General features: G+C 35.1%; 1 long non-coding RNA gene across 1 annotated transcript in view; it reads left to right on the top strand.

Annotated features, from left to right (window-relative positions):
• Window positions 1–5,826: 5,826 nt before the first annotated feature.
• The window catches only part of LOC137227090 (uncharacterized), a 378,946-nt gene continuing 363,005 nt past the window's right edge, over window positions 5,827–21,767 (top strand). Inside the window, exon 1 of the long non-coding RNA XR_010944688.1 lies at window positions 5,827–5,908. This is a non-coding gene — a long non-coding RNA (uncharacterized lncRNA). The remainder of the gene's footprint in view (window positions 5,909–21,767) is intronic.

The raw sequence follows: 21,767 nt of genomic DNA, 5'->3' as shown, positions 1-21,767 counted from the left end.
CCCTGACTCCCATCAAAGATTGACCTTGAGGACAATAACTGTTTCTACATGTTCAAATTTCGTGTTTATGGGCACTAAAACCATCTTGGCTTATGCTTCAGTAAGAGCAGGAAAGTCCAGAGTGGGCAACAAAGCATATCATGAAGGGCAAGTGGTAAAGATCTGTCTGATTTTTCCAAGTGCAGTCTGTTGCCTCAGCCATTGGCTGGATTAAGATCAAACTAATTTGATAACCAAGGTGAAAAAATTGGCCAAGTCCCTGGATACAGGTAAGGGTGATATGATATGAAATGAGACCCTAGAGGTATCTATGTAATATTCAACTGTAGATAGCAATAGACAGATATATGAACTTGGGGAGATAGTTCTAGATATATGAGTTCAAGATAGATATGACTACATAAATACCAGTCATTTTTCTGCAGTTAATGCAAAGTCAGAAACAAAGAAAAGAGAGTGAGAAAAATATTTGCAACAGATAATACAAAGTTTTAATTACTTTCATATATAAAGAGGCCACATGAATTAATTGAAAATTGAAAATGTCCCTCAATAGAAAAAAAGAAAATAAAAAAGATACAAATTGAAAATTAACATATGAAAAAATTCTATTTATACCCTCCTGTGCATGTGTGATGTCATCAGTTCCAATGTTTGAACCAAATATCATGAATTACTTAAATGTTAGATTTTAGATAGTAAGTAGTCAATAAAATATCACATGAAAGAAAAAGTGAATTATGATAAATTACTAGACATGTGGGAAGTTATTTTCTTTAAAAAAAATCAAAAAACTTAATAGCTCTTTCTGTTATATGTATATATATATATATATATATATTTTTTTTTTCGGTACGCAGGCCTCTCACTGTTGTGGCCTCTCCCATTGTGGAGCACAGACTCCAGACGCACAGGCTCAGTGGCCATGGCTCACGGGCCCAGCCGCTCCACGGCATGTGGGATCTTCCCGGACCGGGGCACGAACCCGTGTCCCCTGCATCGGCAGGCAGACTCTCAAGCACTGCGCCACCAGGGAAGCCCTGTAATATATTGTGATCCTCAGAGATCTGAGTTTGAAAGACTGCTGGACAATGGCATTTGTATTGCCAGTTCATTTTTTTGTTTGTTTCAAACTAAAATATGTGTAACTTGGTCAGAACCACATTTTAAATGTGTGAACACGGGCTTCCCTGGTGGCGCAGTGGTTGAAAGTTCGCCGCCGATGCGGAGGACACGTGTTCGTGCCCCAGTCCGGGAAGATCCCACATGCCGCAGAGCGGGTAGGCCCGTGAGCCATGGCTGCTGAGCCTGCGCGTCCGGAGCCTGTTCTCCGCAACGGGAGAGGCCACAACAGTGAGAGACCCGCGTACCACAAAAAAAAAAAAAAAAAGTGTGAACATATTGAAATTCAGCTCAGTTTTGTTCATTATTTATTGAGCATATGGCATTTTTTCTTTAAAATATTTTAGAAAGCATAGCTGCCGAGAATGCTATTTTAACTTTGGCATTTGATGCTAGCCAGGACATTAGCTAGTAAGTTACTTCACTTTCTGTACTTCAGTTTCCTCATCTATAAACTGGAAATAATAGCACTACCCATCTCAAGACCTGGCACGAAATAAATGCTATAAAATCTTATATCTTTGGAATATTTAAAAATAATGCATATATTATAAGCCTAGCACATAAAAGATGCTTGTAAAAGAATAAATTATTATGATTTTTCTGAGTTGGTAATGTATGCTCTACCACCTGAATTACAACTGTTTTATTGGAACTCAAAGTAGGGCTACCTTGGGACTTCCCTGGTGGCACAGTGGTTAGGAATCTGCCTGCCAGTGCAGGGGACATGGGTTCGATCCCTGGTCCGGGAAGATCCCACATGCTGCAGAGCAACTAAGCCTGTGCACCACAACTACTGAGTCTGTGCTCTAGAGCCCGTGAGCCACAACTACTGAGCCCACATGCCACAGCTACTGAAGACCCCACACCTAGAGCCTGTACTCTGCAACAAAAGAAGTCACCGCAATGAGAAGCCTGTGCACCTCAACAAAAAGTAGCCCCCACTTGCCACCACTAGAGAAAGCCTGCGCACAGCAACAAAGACCTAACGCAGCCAAAAATAAAATAAAATAAATAAATTTATTTTTTAAAAAAGTAGGGCTACTCCAGTTTCTGTCCTTGGAGTAGTTTTAACAATTCAAATTTATAAAATCATATCCCCATCCAGATATTGAATTGATGAGTGCTGTCATGTAGTACCTAAGTTAAAAGACACTCTAATGTTTAACAGGTGTTTTAGAGTGAGGTAAACTAGCTCCTTTCCTTCTCCCCTTGAGATGTATTCTTCCCATATTGGAAAGAATAGTGTCCATTATAATATATTTTCTAAAATTTGGCCATTGGCTTTAAGACCAATCATTGTCCACTCATTTTATTTGTGTACTGGGGAATAGGAAACAACTGAGCCATTGAGTCTGTCGAGCTGTGTACTCATTGTAAATAGAGACTTATCCTGCATTGGCTTGCCAGGAAAAATTCACTCTATGGGGTGACTCATATTTGGTCATTTTTGTTTGTTTTACTGCTTTGGACATCTTCAGGAGAAAGAAATCTTCCTAGACTAAGAGAGTCGAAGTATCAGAAAATATGAAGAGATTGTTTTGAGTGCACCGTGGTATACCATTCAAATATTCTTCCTTTTCTCCCCATGTGCAGAGTCGAATTAAATAGAAATAACAATAATTTTTTAAAATGGAAGGAGGCTATTTTTCTTGTGTTGTGATATGCCAATGTCAGAATTAAATGAGGATATAGCAATATGTGTGGTTTATATATGCAGGAAGTAGCAAGTATATTCATATAGTCAATATAAGCCACTGAAGATTATTTTGGGCCTTGAACAATTCAGCCTATTTTGGATTAATGAGAAATGTCAAAACACCAATGTGGGAGGGTCATCCATTATTGGGAATAGAAAAAAATACCACCGAAGAGTATGCTCGGAGGGAATTGTAAGGATTAATGTACACAAATTTAGAAGAGAGAGCGAGGTGAGAGGACCCCCCACTCAGTAGTACATTAAAGAGATCTACCTCCCATGACTTTCTGAATCATTCAGGAAGGATTTAGAGAATATGATATTCTTATAACTTCATGAGTAGGACCAGTAAAGTATAATTTCTAATTGTTACTATGTCTCTACTGAAATTGAAGTTTGGAGTGCCTCATTTAGGGTGAATTACTTTTAAAAATCATGAATTCTCTCATCTTCAGGCATTTTAACTTTCTACTTTTATTTTTAAATAGTAAAGTAGTATTGTTTCTGAACTAGTAAACTTGAAAATAAGATCACATTTGGAGATGGAAAAAAATGAGAGGTCTTCCTATTATGGGTGGATAAATCAAGAACGATTTATCTGATCTTGTGAGTTAGAACAATTAGCCAGGTAAATGGGAACCCAGGTGTGGGTTCCTGACCAACTGTAATGCGTCAAACTGTATCAGAGAGGTATTGACCAAATGCTTAGAGAGTACAATACAATGTCTAATAGTTTGAGCTCATTCATCAAAGACATTTACCCAAAGGTTGCTGAGTCACTTTATCTAAAAAAATACTCTTTAAAATGTGCTTCCGCTTCCTCTTTCATGGTGAGAGATAAATTGTTGTCCAAATCTCATGAATTTCAAAGAACGATTCCTTGCTGAAATACCCCTTGTTTAGTATCAGAATGATAAGCTCTTATGAGTGATCACATTTAGAAAATTATTTAGTACATAATGATTTAATCCTATTTCTACATTGTTGCCTAAGATTATGTCATCTTGGGTTTCAAACCTGTGCATAAAGTGACTTCAGTGGAAGGATGAGTAACATGTCTTTACATAATACATTGAAAGGAAGTTTACATCTTATAGATTTTATAAAGGGAAGGACAGATTTGCGAAGTAAGAGTAGAATTATGTGGCTATAGTAGTCAGGGTTCTCTAGAGAAACAGAAGGATGTGAGGTAAATCTAAAAATAAATATTAAGGAAATATTAAGGAATTCCCTCATGTGATTGTGAGGTCTGGCAAGTCCAAAATCTGTAGGGTAAGCTGGCAGGCTGGAGATCCAAGAAAGAGTTGCTGTTGCAGCTGGAGTCCAAACACTGTCTGCTGGCTGAATTCTCTCTTCCTTAGGGAGCTCAATCTTTTTCCTAAGGCCTTCAAATGAATGGAGATATATATATATATATATATACCACCTGTAACTGGTATTTTACAAGTTTCATTCTCCATTTGTTTGTTACCAATATGTAGAAATGCTCTTCACTTTGTTATTGACTTTGTATCTTGCTGCTTAATTCCTTGTTAATTCTACTACTAAGTACTACTACTACTAGCTAATAATGCTAGAATTAAAATATTGTGTTGCCTAAAGTGTTCGTTTTTTTCCATAAGATGGCTCTAGTAGCACTAAGTTGTCTTCAATTTCATTCAAAACAATTTTGTTAGATTGTATTGTGACAGCTGTCCTATCAGTGGGCATTAAAAAAAAAAAAACATCAAAATTGGTGAATTTTTGTAGCCATTTTAATATTGAAGATGGAAGAAAAACATTTTTAGCATATTATGCTTTATTATTTCAAGAAATGTAAAAACGCAATGGAAACACACACAAAAAATTGTGCAGTGTATGGAGAAGGTGCTGTGACTGATCGAATGTGTCAAAAGCGGTTTGCTAAGTGTCGTGCTCGAGATTTCTCGCTGGACGGTGCTCCACGGTCGGGTAGACCAGCTGAAGTTGATAGCAATCAAATCGAAACATTAACTGAGAACAATTAATGTTATACCATGGGGGAGATAGCCGACATACACAAAATATCCAAATCAAGAGTTGAAAATCATTTGCACCAGCTTGGTTATGTTCATCACTTTGATGTTTGGGTTCCACATAAGTTAAGTGAATAAAAACCTTCTTGACCGTATTTCTGCATGCAATCCTATACTTAAACGTCACAAAAATGTCCCGTTTTTAAAACAAATTGTGACGGGCGATGAAAAGTGGATACTGTACAATAATGTGGAATGGAAGAGATTGTGGGGCAAGAGAAATGAACCACCACCAACTACACCAGAGGCCGGTCTTCATCCAAAGAAGGTGATGTTGTGTATATGGTGGGATTGGAAGGGTGTCCTCTATTATGAGCTTCTTCCAGAAAACCAAATGATTAATTCCAATAAGTACTGCTCCCAATTAAACCAACTGAAAGCAGCACTCGACAAAAAGCGTCTGGAATTAGTCAACAGAAAACGCATAATTTTCCATCAGGATAACGCAAGATTCCATGTTTCTTTGATGACCAGGCAAAATCTGTTACATCTTGGCTGGGAAGTTTTGATCCATCCGCCATGTTCACCAGACATTGTACCTTCAGATTTCCTTTGATTTCAGTCTTTACAAAATTATCTTAATGGAAAAACTTTCAGTTCCCTGGAAGACTGTAAAAGACACCTGGAATAGTTCTTTGCTCAAAAAGATAAAAAGTTTTAGGAAGAGGGAACTATGAAGTTGCCTGAAAAATGGCAGAAGGTAGTGGAACAAAAGGGTGAATATGTTATTCAATAAAGTTCTTGGTGAAAATGAAAAATGTGTCTTTTATTTTTACTTAAAAACCGAAGGAACATTTTGGCCAACGCAACACTTTTGTTGATCACTTAGGACTTTATGATAGACAGTGGGGTTGCCTGTGATTAGAAACAATTTTACTTTCTCATTTTCTACATAGATAGATAGATAGATTTATATAAATTATATAAATGATAGATTTCTCTCCTGCGCATAGGTGAACTCTCCCTACTATCTCAGGACCTGGAGTACTCAGATGGGTCTTTGCTGTTCGCCTGCTGAACCCTTTTTTTCTGAGTGAGCACTTAATGAAGGCCTGTGGGCAATTGGTGATGGGTGGGTGCAAACCCTTTTGAGCTTCATACTAAACTATGACATACTAAACATACTAGAACCTAAACACTCAAGCTAGTCGTCTCTCAACTTTAAACAATTGTAAAATATTCAGCTAGTTTCTCCTAATTCCTAATGATGGCAGCTTCCTTCTTTCTCACTGTTTTGCCAAGGAAAAACCAGCAGTGGGTCTCTTCTCTACTAGAAGATGATCGTTTCTGAATTTTTAATTCATTTAAGTTTGCTTAGATTCTTAAAGCTTTTATAGATTTAAGCAAATCTGTAATTTTAGGGGTCATCTGCCTTGTTTTTCTTACTAGGGTGTAAGAAATATTCCTTTGCAACTTATTACATTCAAAGCAGAAGCAGAAACATTCTTTTTTGTAGGTGTCTATTTGGTCTGTCAAAGACCTTTGTAGGTCTGTTAGCTTTGCACAACAATTTCTTATAGTGAAATTGTCTCCTTAATTTTTACCAGTGATTTTCTTTTTTGGTGCAATTGTATATAATGATAATATATTATTATAAAACAATAAAATAAATATTTCAATGATAAGTGGGATGAAATGTTTGATATTAAATTGTATTTGTTATTCCTCATTAAACTGTGAGGTGCTTCAAAATGTATAATATAATTATTGATAAAAGAATAGCATATATCACCAGAACATAAGAGACTTTAGAAATAGTGCCACCATATATCAGAAATTAATATATCACAAACTTGTTCATTTAGTTTTTTAAGAAAATGTGAAGTGTTTAATTTATATGCTGGTCCCCCCCAAAAAAAGCACCCCAAGTTGGAACCCTGAGTGTGGGAGCCAAGCATAGAAGAAAAAGGAAAAGATATGGGAGAGAAAACACTTTAAGCATTCACTAAATGTGGCAAGATTGTAATTTTGTATTTGCTTAAAATCTCATGTGTTCGTGCATGTATTAGAATTATACTAAACACACTGAGAGTAAGAGTTGTGGAACTAAAAATAAAGGTGCAAGGGCAGTAGGAAGTGTGTTGCAGACATTAGGGAAATCCAGTTTCACATGAACAAAAATGGGGTTGACATGTATAAGAAGAAAGCCAATAAAACAGAGCAAATACTTGGTAAACGCGGATTCAAAACAGGATTCTGTGGATTCCAGCTTGATTGTTTCCATTACCCTGTACTGTTTGGCACAAATTGTGAGGTGACCTGCTCTTAGATTGTACCTGCCTAGGACAGTGACCCAGTCCACCCGGAAGTTCTGAGGGGTGAAGGTCACCTCTCGTAGAAGATCACTGGCTCTTTACAGCTTCTTGGCAGGTGGCTCTGTCTCTCACAGAGCTTCAGCTGTCTCACGCAGAATCACATCTTCCCTGACTGGGGCCCTTAAGCTTCTGTTTCTAAGTGTACTTGGCAGGAGAAAAAAGAAGGAAATTTAGTCACACTGAAATTCCTGCCAGGTGGTAGCTCAAAAAGGAGATGTGTGCGTGTGTGTGTGTGTGTGTGTGTGTGTGTGTGAGATGGGAGATGATATTCTTTCCACAGTTAGGATTATCAGAAAAGCTGTTTTTTCACTGGCAGAGGAGGGGGACTCCAAGGAATCTATCTCTGTATGAATTCCCAGGAGAAACAATCTAGGATAAAAGAGAATGAGGCAGAAAGAGGGAGTGAAACTTTGAAAGAAATTACAATTCTCGTCTATTCAGTAAAGAGTACAATGAACAGACTATTCTCAGTTGGGAAGAAGTGGATCTGTAGCATTATTAATCAAAGAGCAAAGTAAGAAGCTCTGATCTAGAAATGTTTAACACTCTTTATTCTATGTAGAACAGTTGCCTACTCATATAATATGTTCTTACACTCTTCTCCAATATAGCGTATTTTATTGTACAAAAAAGTGCTGTATTGCCATAAATTTACTACTGATGAAGGATGTGGGCGATTAGAAGCCTTCATTTCTAAAGTCATAAGTTTCCCTCCCCAAACTGTAGGTCTTCCAGTAGAGGTAAAGCTAGCAGACAGAGACTTCTTAATTTCATCTCTTTGTCATTTTTGTTTTGTGTTTGTTGTTATTCTGAATCACTTAGAAAAGAAGATGGAAGAGATTGCAGAGGGAGGCTAGAAATCACCCATCCTAACTTTAGATTCTGTTTCTCAGGACAATAGAAGGCAACACAGTGTGCCTTACATATGTTTGTGCTGATGTGTCCTGGAGATTTAAGCTATTCTTTTGCCTTTGCTCTTTTAATGCAAGGCCTTGTCAATTTAGTCAGTACTAAGACTCTAGTAGAAAAAACAGTTTTAATTAAAGTAACAAAAGAATTACTAAGACAGCATTTTATGCATTCATTGTATTGATTTAAACCATACTATTTTTTGAAATTTTAGTGCAAACAAGAGGCATTTTAATGAATAAATTTACATTTAGAATTCATGTAAAATATGTAATTGGCAATACCTGCCCAAAGTAACACATTGTCTGTGGAGACAAATCATCTAGCAAAACAACTCTTTTACAGGAAAAAGAAAACAATAGTCAAGGCAGGAAAACGTTCAGAGTCTATGGTATAGAAATTCAGTTAGAGTTTAAGGCAGCAGCAATTTAAAAGGTTGATGACTGGGCTTTGTTCATCAGCACGTAGCAAAATGAGGCTGAACAGATGGAACCCCATCTGCAGGGTGTCTGTATCTGTGGAGTGATGTTCTATAATGTGCTGATATATAAAAACTATAAATAGAAATCTCTGTAAATTAGCTCCCCTTTTACCAATTTTAACTATTTGAAAATCTTAAAAATCTCGGCTAATTGGGAAAAGGAAAAGAGTATCTATTCACCTTAAGGTGTGTGGTCTTTTCTGAGAGTAGTATCAACATGTTTACCATGATTCCTATCATAGGTCTGTCTGTGAAGTTAAGAAGAAAAAAAGTAAGGGAAAGGGGAAAAAATGATACTTGAAAATAGTTAGGGTCAAAAAGTTCAAAGTGTCTTCTACCTGGAGAAAAAGTCAATTGCAAACTTTTAGTCATTCAGATGGTAAAACAATGTTGCCTACTGGTTTTAAAATTCTTTTTCTATCAATTTGTGTCATTTTTATTAAGTGGATTGAAAAACCTATTTTCTATCAATGCATCAAGAATTTATCTTTGCAATACCACTATTAAAATTCAATACTCAAAGATAAATTTTCTGTAAAAGATAGCTCCAATTTCTTACAGAGGTAATCTATAGTGATTTTAGTTTTTTCTAAGGGAAGCAAAAGAAAAAATGACTGGGACATTATAAGAAAACTTACAGTGCAAAAAGTTTTCTTTTATATTCTATAATTACTGATACTACTGATGTGTATCTGCACGCAGGCTGCATGACCTTGAACAATTTACTTAAGCTCTGTTTGTCTCAGATTCCTCAAATGCAAAAAAGGATTATGACTATACTTACAATAATCTCATAAGGCTTTTATGAGAATTAAATAAGTCCACACATGTAAATTACTTAGAACTGTACCTGACATAGAATAAGTGTTCAGTGAATATCACATATTACAGTATAGACAGTACTCTTTGTGGCCCAGACATTAGCCAAAATTCTCCCCAGATGGCTCCCCAGGATGGGGCTGGATAGACGTTTGTTACCCCTACATCTAAAAACTGTTTACTTAAATGTTTTTCCTGTAAATATATTGTTCTTACTGTAAGACAGATGTACCATGGGCACCTGAAATTAATAATTTGCTGTGCAGTTTTGGCAGTGGGCTTAACATCTACCTAGTTAGATTCCTGCTGTAATCTTGGTTTTCCTTATTACTTTGGTTAAGAGAATGAGAACCAATCCATGGTTCCTCCTGGGTTTTTGGTCTTTTAAAAAAATATTATCTTCTCAAAAATCAATCTTTCTCTCCCCAAATCTTTATATCATCCAGTCTCTCCTGAATTTATTACGTTAACCTTATCTTTTTCTTCTGCCTGCTCTTGATGCCTTCCCCTTGCTCTTATACAACAGAGTCTTCCTGTGGTCAATACTTTCCATGCAAAAGGCACAATTGTTCCTATTTAAGGATGAGAAAAATGAGGCTCCGAGAGGTCAAGTGTACTTGTAAATTTGAACGTGGGCCTATTTGACTTGAAATTTGTGCTTTGCAGTACTGCTAAGGCTGTCGATACATGAACTACAAAAGGCTCTACTATTCTAACACTATTGAAAACAGAAAGGTTGAGGAATGGGGTTAGCTTTATTGTCAGACAAGCCAATATACTGGGATAGTAGACATGTAATGTACCAAATATCTCATTCTTTAAAGCCTTTTTTAGAGAGTCCCACCCTTTCTAGACAATGGTATTGAAACTAAGGTTCATATATGTAATATTTTATCCTCTTTCCTTGTGTATGATGGGAGGGGTAACATTTAAATTGTTCAGAAGATCAAGACTTGAAAATTGGGGATGCATATTTTCAAATTGTAGTTCATGTTTTACTAAAAATGTAGAAATCTCTTGGAAGCCAAGCCATAATTTTTAATTGGTCCCAGAGAGGTAAAGAATATGGAAAAGGAGATAAATACTTTATGTTAATCATTACCCTTGAATAAAAAAGAAGACTACAAATCCTAATTTCTCTATAAGAAGTTAGAATGACCCTAAAAATTGGAAAGTAGGAGGAAATCATGTATCATAAGAATTGAACTATTTTGTCCTGGAAATAATTACAAACACTTCTGAAAGGAAGGAACTATGGTAATAAATAGGAATTTCTGTAGAATTTATTTATTCCCAAACTGTACTGTACACTGAATTTTTTCACAGACCTTTTCAAAAATACAGGTACTTGGACCACTCATGTAATCTACTGAATCAGAATTCTCATTTACAAATAATTATTTTGTACAAATAGGCTTTTGAAAAACTGCTCTAGACTATGACTTGCTGCTGTTCTTAGAAACACACACACACACACAAAACCTATTTTGATCATTTATTTTAAAACAGTTTGAAGAATAAGATTATAAAATAAATGAAAACAATAAGAAACATTTCTGTCATGATATATTAGTCATATTATAACAAATGTGGTCTCTTTTTAAAGTAAATGTTGGGAGGTTGGGATGAATGAAATCAAGTGAACCTCAAACTTATTGACGAGAATACTTTAAGTATTTCATTCAAAAATTGTAACAAATATTGAGGAATGAGCAGTAATATATATCTGATTCAAAAATAATATTTGGGGTTTTTTTTAATCATTCGATTTTATATGGCAAAACATTGATTTGCTCTGATTTCAAATGTCATAGATTTTTACAACATTGTGCACTAACTGGGCCCTTTCAAGTTTGATTTCTATAACACTAATTAATTTCCTGGACCCGGGCCTAAGTGACAAGATCATACAACCTTATGACAATAGAAGAATGGGTCAGGAGGCATAACAAGAAGTTGTATAAATGGCTCCAGAGATCAGCCTGTGTTCAAAGGGACTGACAAAGTTATATTCCTAACCATTTAGATATAATTTTGTCTAAACTGCTTCACATGTTTAAAACCGTTCTTCTATCAGTAGACATGTAAGCTAGGACGTCATGAAGCAAGTAAAAACAGTTGAGTCCACTGCTCTTTGGTAATAAAGAATTTCCAATAATTGGAGTATCAACAGTCAATGGGCTTTACATGTGTGTTGAAAAGGTAATTTAGAAAGATTTCTTCCCATTGCTATTTGCAAGTACTTTCTTAAATTTAATTCAATCCATATATTATAAATTACCATATTTCCGTATATATTGGCTATCTCATCTTCAGTCATCTTTCTATAACAAAATAATAGATTATCTTCAAACAAACATCATTTACAGTGGAATAGATTTTAGCATTTTTTATGAGTTTGGATTCTAATGAATTGTGTTGTTAGAAAATAATTCTCCAGCAGTATTAAATGAATACTTTTCCTAATTAATTACCAACTTGCTAGGTGTAGAAATTCAGTGAAAGGGAATAACAAATAGGTACATATTTATGGATTGAGAAACTGTATGGCTGGTGGTGTTACCAATTAGAAGAGAACATTGGAGAAACATTGTTTTGAAAATGCTAATGTGATGTTGCAAGTATGGATTTAGGACTCAAAAGTGTATAAAGGAAGTTAAATAATGGAAGAGATGAAATTAGCCAGGGAGCATAAGTAGTGAAAAGAATAAGAGTATAAGAAGAAAAAGAGATCAAAGGTCTAGGAAACACTCAAATGTCAAGACACTGAAGATCTTGAAAGGATCTGAACCAAAGTCTAATCAGGAGGAAAACCAGGAATGCTCTTTTGATTATAATAGACCCAAAGAAGTTGAGAGAATCGTGATTAGATTTTTAAAAAATCAGAAGATACAGCAAAGACAAGTAAAATAAGGGTCATCATCATATAGTTCCATAATGTCAAAATCTTAAAAGTAAGAAGGATTCTGTTACCCAATTGTGGCCAAACTATTATAAAGATTATCTGAAATTTAAAATATTTTTTATCTACTGTTGTCAGAACCTTGATCTTACATGAAGAGGTTAATATAGTAGTGCTTAAAGAAAATAAAACTAGAAACAGATGAGTTAATTTTTGTTGAATGAGTGTATATTGACCTATTTCTGGTGCGTTTGAGTATCTGAATCAATCTAAAATGTAAAAGTACTTTCATAGTTGAGTAGGTTACTTAGTAATGTTTTGTCTGCTGAGAACGTATATATTCAAGGATTGCCCTGGATTGTATATGTCTGTTTGTGCACCAATTTGTATAAAATGTAGCAATAATAATACTTTTACTAGGATTTTTCTAAATCTCTTATATTTTTCTTACTGAAAAAATAAAAACCAAAACATTAAAATAAAATGCTTTCTCCAATTAAAATGAGATAATAAACTTGAATTTCACACTCTATTGTCAGTAGTAAGTTGGAGAAAAAATTTTAAGGCCAGGGCTTCACTTTTTCAAACATGATGGGCTGAACACAATCATCAGTGTTCTTTTGACTATAATTCATATATTTCTGATTAGCACCATGAATGTAGAAAGCAGAGGAGTAGACAAAATAAGTTGTAGTTTAATAATGAATTATGCCCACTGAGGTTATATATTTTTCAGGGTTGCTTTTTGAAAAAAAAACTCATATTTTCCTGGAGTTACCTCTAGGTTCAGTGGCACTGAATGAAAAGACACCCTACATGTGTAGCACAGTCATTAAGATTTCATCTCTAATTTCACATGTTTGTAACATAGGTCAAGGAACCGTCACGTGTGAGGTCAGAGTATTGCAATAAAACTTAGACCAAAATAGATCTTGGTCAGAAATCTTGTCATCAATTTTGAATGACATTTCTTACAAACACAGAGCACTCATTGATTCACTTGTGAGGCTTCTTTAGACTCATACTCTGGCAGGAAGCTCTGGTGTACAGTGGGGCATGATTGAAGCCCCTTCATCTCTCCTATGATGTATTATTTGAAAATGTCAAACTTGTTTTCCTATTCCTGGAATCTAAATGATTCGGAATGAGCTGCTTATTTATATACACAGTCACTCCTTAATAGTTTTGTAAAATTACGTGCTGTGACACTGCCAGTAAGAAAAGGGATTGCCTTATGCAGAATACTGTTCTTCTCTTTCTACCTTCTCTTGATTGTGTTATCATAGTTATATTGCTGCATATTTTCACATCCATCTTGCAATTTGAAAGAAAATGAAATGGCTTAATAAATAATATGAGCTAAATTTTTTCATCTCAAAAGAGATTAGTTTTTCTTTTTCAGTCAGTGTAACAGTCCAAAACCATAATCGATTGTAAGGTTATTAAGAGGGAGAGAAATCTGCTACTGCTACTTGTATCTGACCTCAGGGTCCCCTCCAGTGATCCTACTCACTACTTGTAAGATAGTGGACCTTCATGATATATAGAATCAACTCACTTGCTCTAAGAATACACCAGAAGTATCCTGAAGCCCCAACATCTTCATAAAGAGGATAACAATTATATCCATAACTACTCTCTCCACTGTCTATTTATTATAATCATTTTATAAATACTGAATCTCTCAACTCAGCTATTTAACAATACCCTATAATAAATATGCAAGTCAATCCAGAACGTAAAAGTACTTTGATAGTTCAGTAGTTTATTTAGTAATGTTTCATCTGTCTTCCATGAGATTGTATATATTCAAAGATTGTCCTGGATTGCGTATATCAGTTTGTACACAGAATTGTATAAAACATAGCAATAATGCTTTTCCTAAGGTTTTTCTAAATCACTTTTATTTATTTATAATAAATAGAAGTCTAAGAATATTTTAAAGTGAACAAAATGCACATTATCACTAGATGTTTGTATCCAAAAAACAATATCACACTTAGTCCTAAGGAATAGGGCACCTCCCATAGTCCTGCAATTCAAATGGCCCCTATATATTACATGCAAAAAAACACATACACACACATCTCCTAGATTGTTACATCTGACTGTCCTCATCACTTGAATATGATACAGCATTTACACAGAGCAAACTGTTGTCCCAGACATCTCTTCTTAGTAGCAAAGTTCCATCATCAGGGAACCATTTCTCCCTCTGACCTGACAGCCTCAAAAGTAAAAGTGTCTGCATCTGAATGGCCTTTAGTTTTGTGGGATGTTCTACTGCCACAGAGACAGACACAGCTTCAGATCGTGAGAAGTGTCTCAGCAACAGATCCACTAAAGTCAGAGAATAAAACAAAGAGTAAATACAAAAATAGAACCCAAGAAAACAAAATCTGAAATTTTTCAATAAACAGAAACAATCCAAAACTATATCTACTTATAGTTTTCAACATATATTCAAAACATAATGGGGAACAAAGAAAGTGACCAAATTCACACACATACACACACACACACACACACACACACACAAATGAAGAATAAGAGACACTGAATAAATTGCAAACAACCAGTAGTTAAACAAAGCCAAGGTAATTCCAATGACATGATGTTCATAAAATAATGTTTTGTTTAGTTTTTAGCCAGTAGTGATAATGTTTTGCATGGTACTAAGAATACACATTTATAGAAAAAAATAGAATTTTTATAAAAAATTTATACTCACCTATAGATAATGTCTAAGCTAAGTAAGACTAATCTGAAATTTGATTCTAGAATGACCAAATACATAGAACTGTGATTGGCTATGTCTAATTATGTTTGTATTTGTTTTGCATAGGGTCCATTAAACTTCATCAAATTTGCAAAAGTTGAGGCCAGTTATTTCCAAGTGCACTGGGATATAATCCTTGTTCTTAAAACGTTGTCTTTCCTTGCATAGGGTTTTAAGTAGATTCCCTTGGAGTATGAATGAATATTCTCTACTCTCAGTGAATTTCAAGCATCAGTACATGGCTTGACTTCTCATATCTCTGTTCAGCTCACAGACACATTACAGCTTTTCCCTGCTTAGTCATAGTGCCAGGTCATTTCTGAAGTACTTTCACTGCCTATTTGCATGGTATATTTATTATTTCGTTATGAATCTGCAGCTTTAAGAGTCATCCTTGCCTTGCTTTCCCATGTCAATAAAAGAAGAGCAGTAAAATGCCTCACTGTCATAGTTATATCTAGTTCAAACATGACTACCAGGTTTTGAGAAATTACAGTGATAAAATCAGCTCAGTTGCTACTTTGTCACCTTCAATAAGTGACCTTGGTGGCCTTGTTGGAAAATTTATTGCCCATATATGTTGGATCTACTTCTGAACTTTATATTTTGTTCCACTTATTGATATGTTTATCTTTATACCAATACCATGTTGTCTTAATTTTAGTTGCATTGTAGTCTTGAAATCATAAAATGTAAGTCCTCTCAGTATGTTCTTTTAAAAAAATACTGTCTTCGAGCTTCTAAGTCACTTGCTTTTCTATATACATTTTAAAATCATCTCGTTTTCTGGGATTTTAATTGACTTTGCCTTTAATATATAGGTCAGTAAAGGGGATAATTAACATCTTAATATTGGAAAGTTATACCCATGACAGCAGTATTAGACACATATTTTGGTATTTCTTAAAAATTTATCTCTGATGTTTTGAAGTATTTGGAGTAGAAGTATTGCATATTTTTCTTTGAATTTGTCATTAAATATTTTATAAACCTATTGTAAAAGGTACTCTTTAAATGTCATTTTCCAATTTACAGTTGATTTCAGTATAAAAAATTTTTATTCTACCAACTTGAGAAACTCAATAAATATAGATTACTTATGATTTTCTACCTAAGCAACCTTTTCACCTTCAAAAACGACCTGTTTCTTTCTTTCTAATATTTTACCATTTACTATTTTATCTTGCCTTATTGCACTGGCTCGATCTGAAAATACAATACAAATGAAGTGATGACAGCAAATAACCTTTTTTGTGTATATATCGCTTTGTTAATCTATCATTTCTGATACTTTTTAAACAGCTGGATTAAAGCAACATAGCTTCCCTATCAATCTGACACTTTTCCCTCATTCATTATTTCACCTAATATTCACTGATTGCCTGTTATGCCTTAAGTGTCTCTGGTGTGAAATACATTGCTAATTGACTGTGAAAAAAAACCCCACCATATTGCTCACTGTAGATTTGTTCATTGTAGATGCATATGCCTAGATATTACCATGATGCACTTCATTCTGATTTTCTTGTACAAAGAGTGTGTGAATCCTTGAGAAGGTATTTTACATATCTGTGAGCATCATCTCTATGCTTTCACGTGGGAACTTTTGTAAATGTTGAGTAAAGGTGGATATATTAAAAGTAACCAAATCACAAAAATTGTAAATAAATAAAATTTCCAAGTCATGAGATAAATGAATATTAATTTATCTCTTTGAAAATACTTTTATAACTGAGAGCTATTGTTTGTCCCTTTTTTAGGTTATAAGGATATACACTTGATATTTAAATGAAAATATTAGAAACTCTTGCTTTTACTCTCCTTATTTCAATTAATTTTGGTAAAGTCAAACTGCTTTGCTTTTCTTTTATTTTTTTTATTTTTTATTTATTTTTTATTTTTTTAACATCTTGATTGGGGTATAATTGCTTTACAATGGTGTGTTAGTTTCTGCTTTATAACAAAGTGAATCAGTTGTACATATACATATGTTCCCATATCTCTTCCCTCTTGCATCTCCCTCCCTCCCACCCTCCCTATCCCACCCCTCCAGGGGGTCACAAAGCACCGAGCTCATATCCCTGTGCTATGGGGCTGCTTCCCACTAGCTATCTACCTTACGTTTGTTAGTGTATATGTGTCCATGCCTCTCTCTCGCTTTGTAACAGCTTATCCTTCCCCCTCCCCATATCCTCAAGTCCGTTCTCCAGTAGGTCTGTGTCTTTATTCCTGTCTTACCCCTAGGTCCTTCATGACATATTTTTTTCTTAAATTCCATATATATGTGTTAGCATACGGTATTTGTCTTTCTCTTTCTGACTTACTTCACTCTGTATGACAGACTCTAGGTCTATCCACCTCATTACAAATAGCTCAATTTCATTTCTTTTTATGGCTGAGTACTATTCCATTATAAATATGTGCCAAATCTTCTTTATCCATTCATCCGATGATGGGCACTTAGGTTGTTTCCATCTCCAGGCTATTGTAAATAGAGCTGCAATGAACATTTTGGTACATGACTCTTTTTGAATTTTGGTTTTCTCAGGGTATATGCCCAGTAGTGGGATTGCTGGGTCATATGGTAGTTCTATTTGTAGTTTTTTAAGGAACCTCCATACTGTTCTCCATAGTGGCTGAACCAATTCACATTCCCGCCAGCAGTGCAAGAGTGTTCCCTTTTCTCCACACCCTCTCCAACATTTATTGTTTCTAGATTTTTTGATGATGGCCATTCTGACTGGTGTGAGATGATATCTCATTGTAGTTTTGATTTGCATTTCTCTAATGATTAATGATGTTGAGCATTCTTTCATGTGTTTGTTGGCAGTCTGTATATCTTCTTTGGAGAAATGTCTATTTAGGTCTTCTGCCCATTTTTGGATTGGGTGGTTTGTTTTTTTAATATTGAGCTGCATGAGCTGCTTGCAAATTTTGGAAATTAATCCTTGGTCAGTTGCTTCATTTGCAAATATTTTCTCCCATTCTGAGGGTTGTCTTTCGGTCTTGTTTATGGTTTCCTTTGCTGTGCAAAAGCTTTGAAGTTTCATTAGGTCCCATTTGTTTATTTTTGTTTTTATTTCCATTTCTCTAGGAGGTGGGTCAAAAAGGATCTTTCTGTGATTTATGTCATAGAGTGTTCTACCTATCTTTTCCTCTAAGAGTTTGATAGTTTCTGGCCTTACATTAAGGTCTTTAATCCATTTTGAGCTTATTTTTGTGTATGGTGTTAGGGAGTGATCTAATCTCATACTTTTACATGTACCTGTCCAGTTTTCCCAGCACCACCTATTGAAGAGGCTGTCCTTTCTCCACTGTACATTTCTGCCTCCTTTATCAAAGATAAGGTGACCATATGTGCGTGGGTTTATCTCTGGGCTTTCTATCCTGTTCCATTGATCTATCTTTCTGTTTTTGTGCCACTACCATGCTGTCTTGATTACTGTAGCTTTGTAGTATAGTCTGAAGTCAGGGAGGCTGATTCTTCCAGCTCCGTTTTTCGTTCTCAAGATTGCTTTGGCTATTTGGGGTCTTTTGTGTTTCCATACAAATTGTGAAATTTTTTGTTCTAGTTCTGTGAAAACTGCCAGTGGTAGTTTGATAGGGATTGCATTGAATCTGTAGATTGCTTTGGGTAGTAGAGTCATTTTCACAATGTTGATTCTTCCAATCCAAGAACATGGTATATCACTCCATCTATTTGTGTCATCTTTTATTTCTTTCATCAGTGTCTTATAAATTTCTGCATACAGGTCTTTTGTCTCTTTAGGTAGGTTTATTCCTAGATATTTTATTCTTTTTGTTGCAATGGTAAATGAGAGTGTTTTCTTGATTTCACTTTCAGATTTTTCATCATTAGTGTATAGGAATGCAAGAGATTTCTGTGCATTAACTTTGTATCCTGCAACTTTACCAAATTCATTGATTAGCTCCGGTAGTTTTCTGGTGGCATCTTTAGGATTCTCTATGTATAGTATCATGTCATCTGCAAACAGTGACAGCTTTACTTCTTCTTTTCCGATTTGGATTCCTTTTATTTCCTTTTTTTCTCTGATTGCTGTGACTAAAACTTCCAAAACTGTATTGAATAAGAGTGGTGAGAGTGGGCAACCTTGTCTTGTTCCTGATCTTAGTGGAAATGCTTTCAGTTTTTCACCATTGAGGATGATGTTGGCTGTGGGTTTGTCATATATGGCCTTTATTATGTTGAGGAAAGTTCCCTCTGTGCCTACTTTCTGCAGGGTTTTTGTCATAAATCGGTGTTGAATTTTGTCGAAAGCTTTCCCTGCATCTATTGAGATGATCATATGGTTTTTCTCCTTCAGTTTGTTAATATGGTTTAGCACATTGATAGATTTGCGTCTATTGAAGAATACTTGCATTCCTGGAATAAACTCCACTTGATCTTGGTGTACGATCCTTTTAATGTGCTGTTGGATTCTGTTTGCTAGTATTTTGTTGAGGATTTTTGCATCTATGTTCATCAGTGATATTGGCCTGTAGTTTTCTTTCTTTGTGACATCCTTGTCTGGTTTTGGTATCAAGGTGATGGTGGCCTCGTAGAAGGAATTTGGGAGTGTTCCTCCCTCTGCTATACTTTGGAAGAGTTTGAGAAAGATAGGTGTTAACTCTTCGCTAAATGTTTGATAGAATTCGCATGTGAAGCCATCTGGTCCTGGGCTTTTGTTTGTTGGAAGATTTTTAATCACAGTTTCAATTTCAGTGCTTCTTATTGGTCTGTTCATATTTTCTATTTCTTCCTGATTCAATCTTGGCAGGTTGTGTATTTCTAAGAATTTGTCCATTTCTTTCACGTCCATTTTATTGGCATAGAGTTGCTTGTAGTAATCTCTCATGATCTTTTGTATTTCTGCAGTGTCAGTTGTTACTTCTCCTTTTTCATTTCTAATTCTATTGATTTGAGTCTTCTCCTTTTTTTCCTTGATGAGTCTGGCTAATGGTTTATCAATTTTGTTTATCTTCTCAAACAACCAGCTTTTAGTTTTATTGATCATTGCTATTGTTTCCTTCATTTATTTTTCATTTATTTCTGATCTGACTTTTATGATTTCTTTCCTTCTGCTAACTCTGGGATATTTTTGTTCTTCTTTCTCTAATTGCTTTAGGTGCAAGGTTAGACTGTTTATTCGAGATGTTTCCTGTTTCTTAAGGTAAGATTGTATTGCTATAAACTTCCCTCTTAGAACTGCTTTTGCTGCATCCCATAGGTTTTGGGTCGTCGTGTCTCCATTGTCATTTGTTTCTAGGTATTTTTTGCTTTCCTCTTTGATTTCTTCAGTGATCACTTCATTATTAAGTAGTGTATTGTTTAGCCTCCATGTGTTTGTATTTTTTACATATCTATTCCTGTAATTGATATCTAGTCTCATGGCGTTCTGGTCGGAAAAGATCCTTGATACAATTTCAGTTTTCTTAAATTTACGAAGGCTTGATTTGTGACCCAAGATATGATCTATCCTGGAGAATGTTCCATAAGCACTTGAGAAAAATGTGTATTCTGTTGTTTTTGGATGGAATGTCCTATAAATATCAATTAAGTCCATCTTGTTTAGTATATCATTTAAAGCTTGTGTTTCCTTATTTATTTTCATTTTGGATGATCTGTCCATGGGTGAAAGTGGGGTGTTAAAGTTCCCTACTATGAATGTGTTACTGTCGATTTCCCTGTTTATGGCTGTTAGTATTTGCCTTATGTATTGAGGTGCTCCTATGTTGGGTGTGTAAACATTTACAATTATTATATCTGCTTCTTGGATCGATCCCTTGATCATTATGTAGTGTCCTTGTTTGTCTCTTCCAATAGTTTTTATTTTAAAGTCTATTTTGTCTGATATGAGAATTGCTACTCCAGCTTTCTTTTGATTTCCATGTGCATGGAATATCTTTTTCCATCCCCTTACTTTCAGTCTGTATGTGGCTCTAGGTCTGAAGTGGGTCTCTTGTAGTCAGCATATATATGGGTCTTGTTTTTGTATCCATTCAGCCAATCTGTGTCTTTTGGTGGGAGCATTTAGTCAATTTACATTTAAGGTAATTATCGATATGTATGTTCCTATTTCCATTTTCTAAACTGTTTTGTGTTCGTTATTATAGGTCTTTTCCTTCTCTTGTGTTTCTTGCCTAGAGAAGTTCCTTTAGCATTTGTTGTAAAGCTGGTTTGGTGGTGCTGAACTCTCTCAGCTTTTGCTTGTCTGTAAAGGTTTTAATTTCTCCATCAACTCTGAATGAGATCCTTGCTGGGTAGAGTAATCTTGGTTGCAGGTTTTTTTCCTTCATCACTTTCAGTATGTCCTGCCACTCCCTTCTGGCTTGCAGAGTTTCTGCTGAGAGATCAGCTGTTAACCTTATGGGGATTCCCTTGTGTGTTATTTGTTGTTTTTCCCTTGCTGGTTTTAATATGCTTTCTTTGTATTTAATTTTTGACAGTTTGATTAATATGTGTCTTGGCATATTTCTCCTTGGATTTATCCTGTATGGGACTCTCTGTGCTTCCTGGACTTCATTAACTATTTCCTTTCCCATATTAGGGAAGTTTTCAACTATAATCTCTTCAAATATTTTCTCAGTCCCTTTCTTTTTCTCTTCTTCTTCTGGAACCCCTATAATTCGAATGTTGGTGCGTTTAATGTTGTCCCAGAGGTCCTTGTGAGTGTCCTCAGTTCTTTT

Source organism: Pseudorca crassidens, chromosome 7 (assembly GCF_039906515.1).
Source record: "Pseudorca crassidens isolate mPseCra1 chromosome 7, mPseCra1.hap1, whole genome shotgun sequence".
NCBI classification, from domain to species: domain Eukaryota; kingdom Metazoa; phylum Chordata; class Mammalia; order Artiodactyla; family Delphinidae; genus Pseudorca; species Pseudorca crassidens.
The sequence above is the reverse complement of the archived record's forward strand: the minus strand, read 5'-3'. Positions and strand labels throughout refer to the sequence as shown.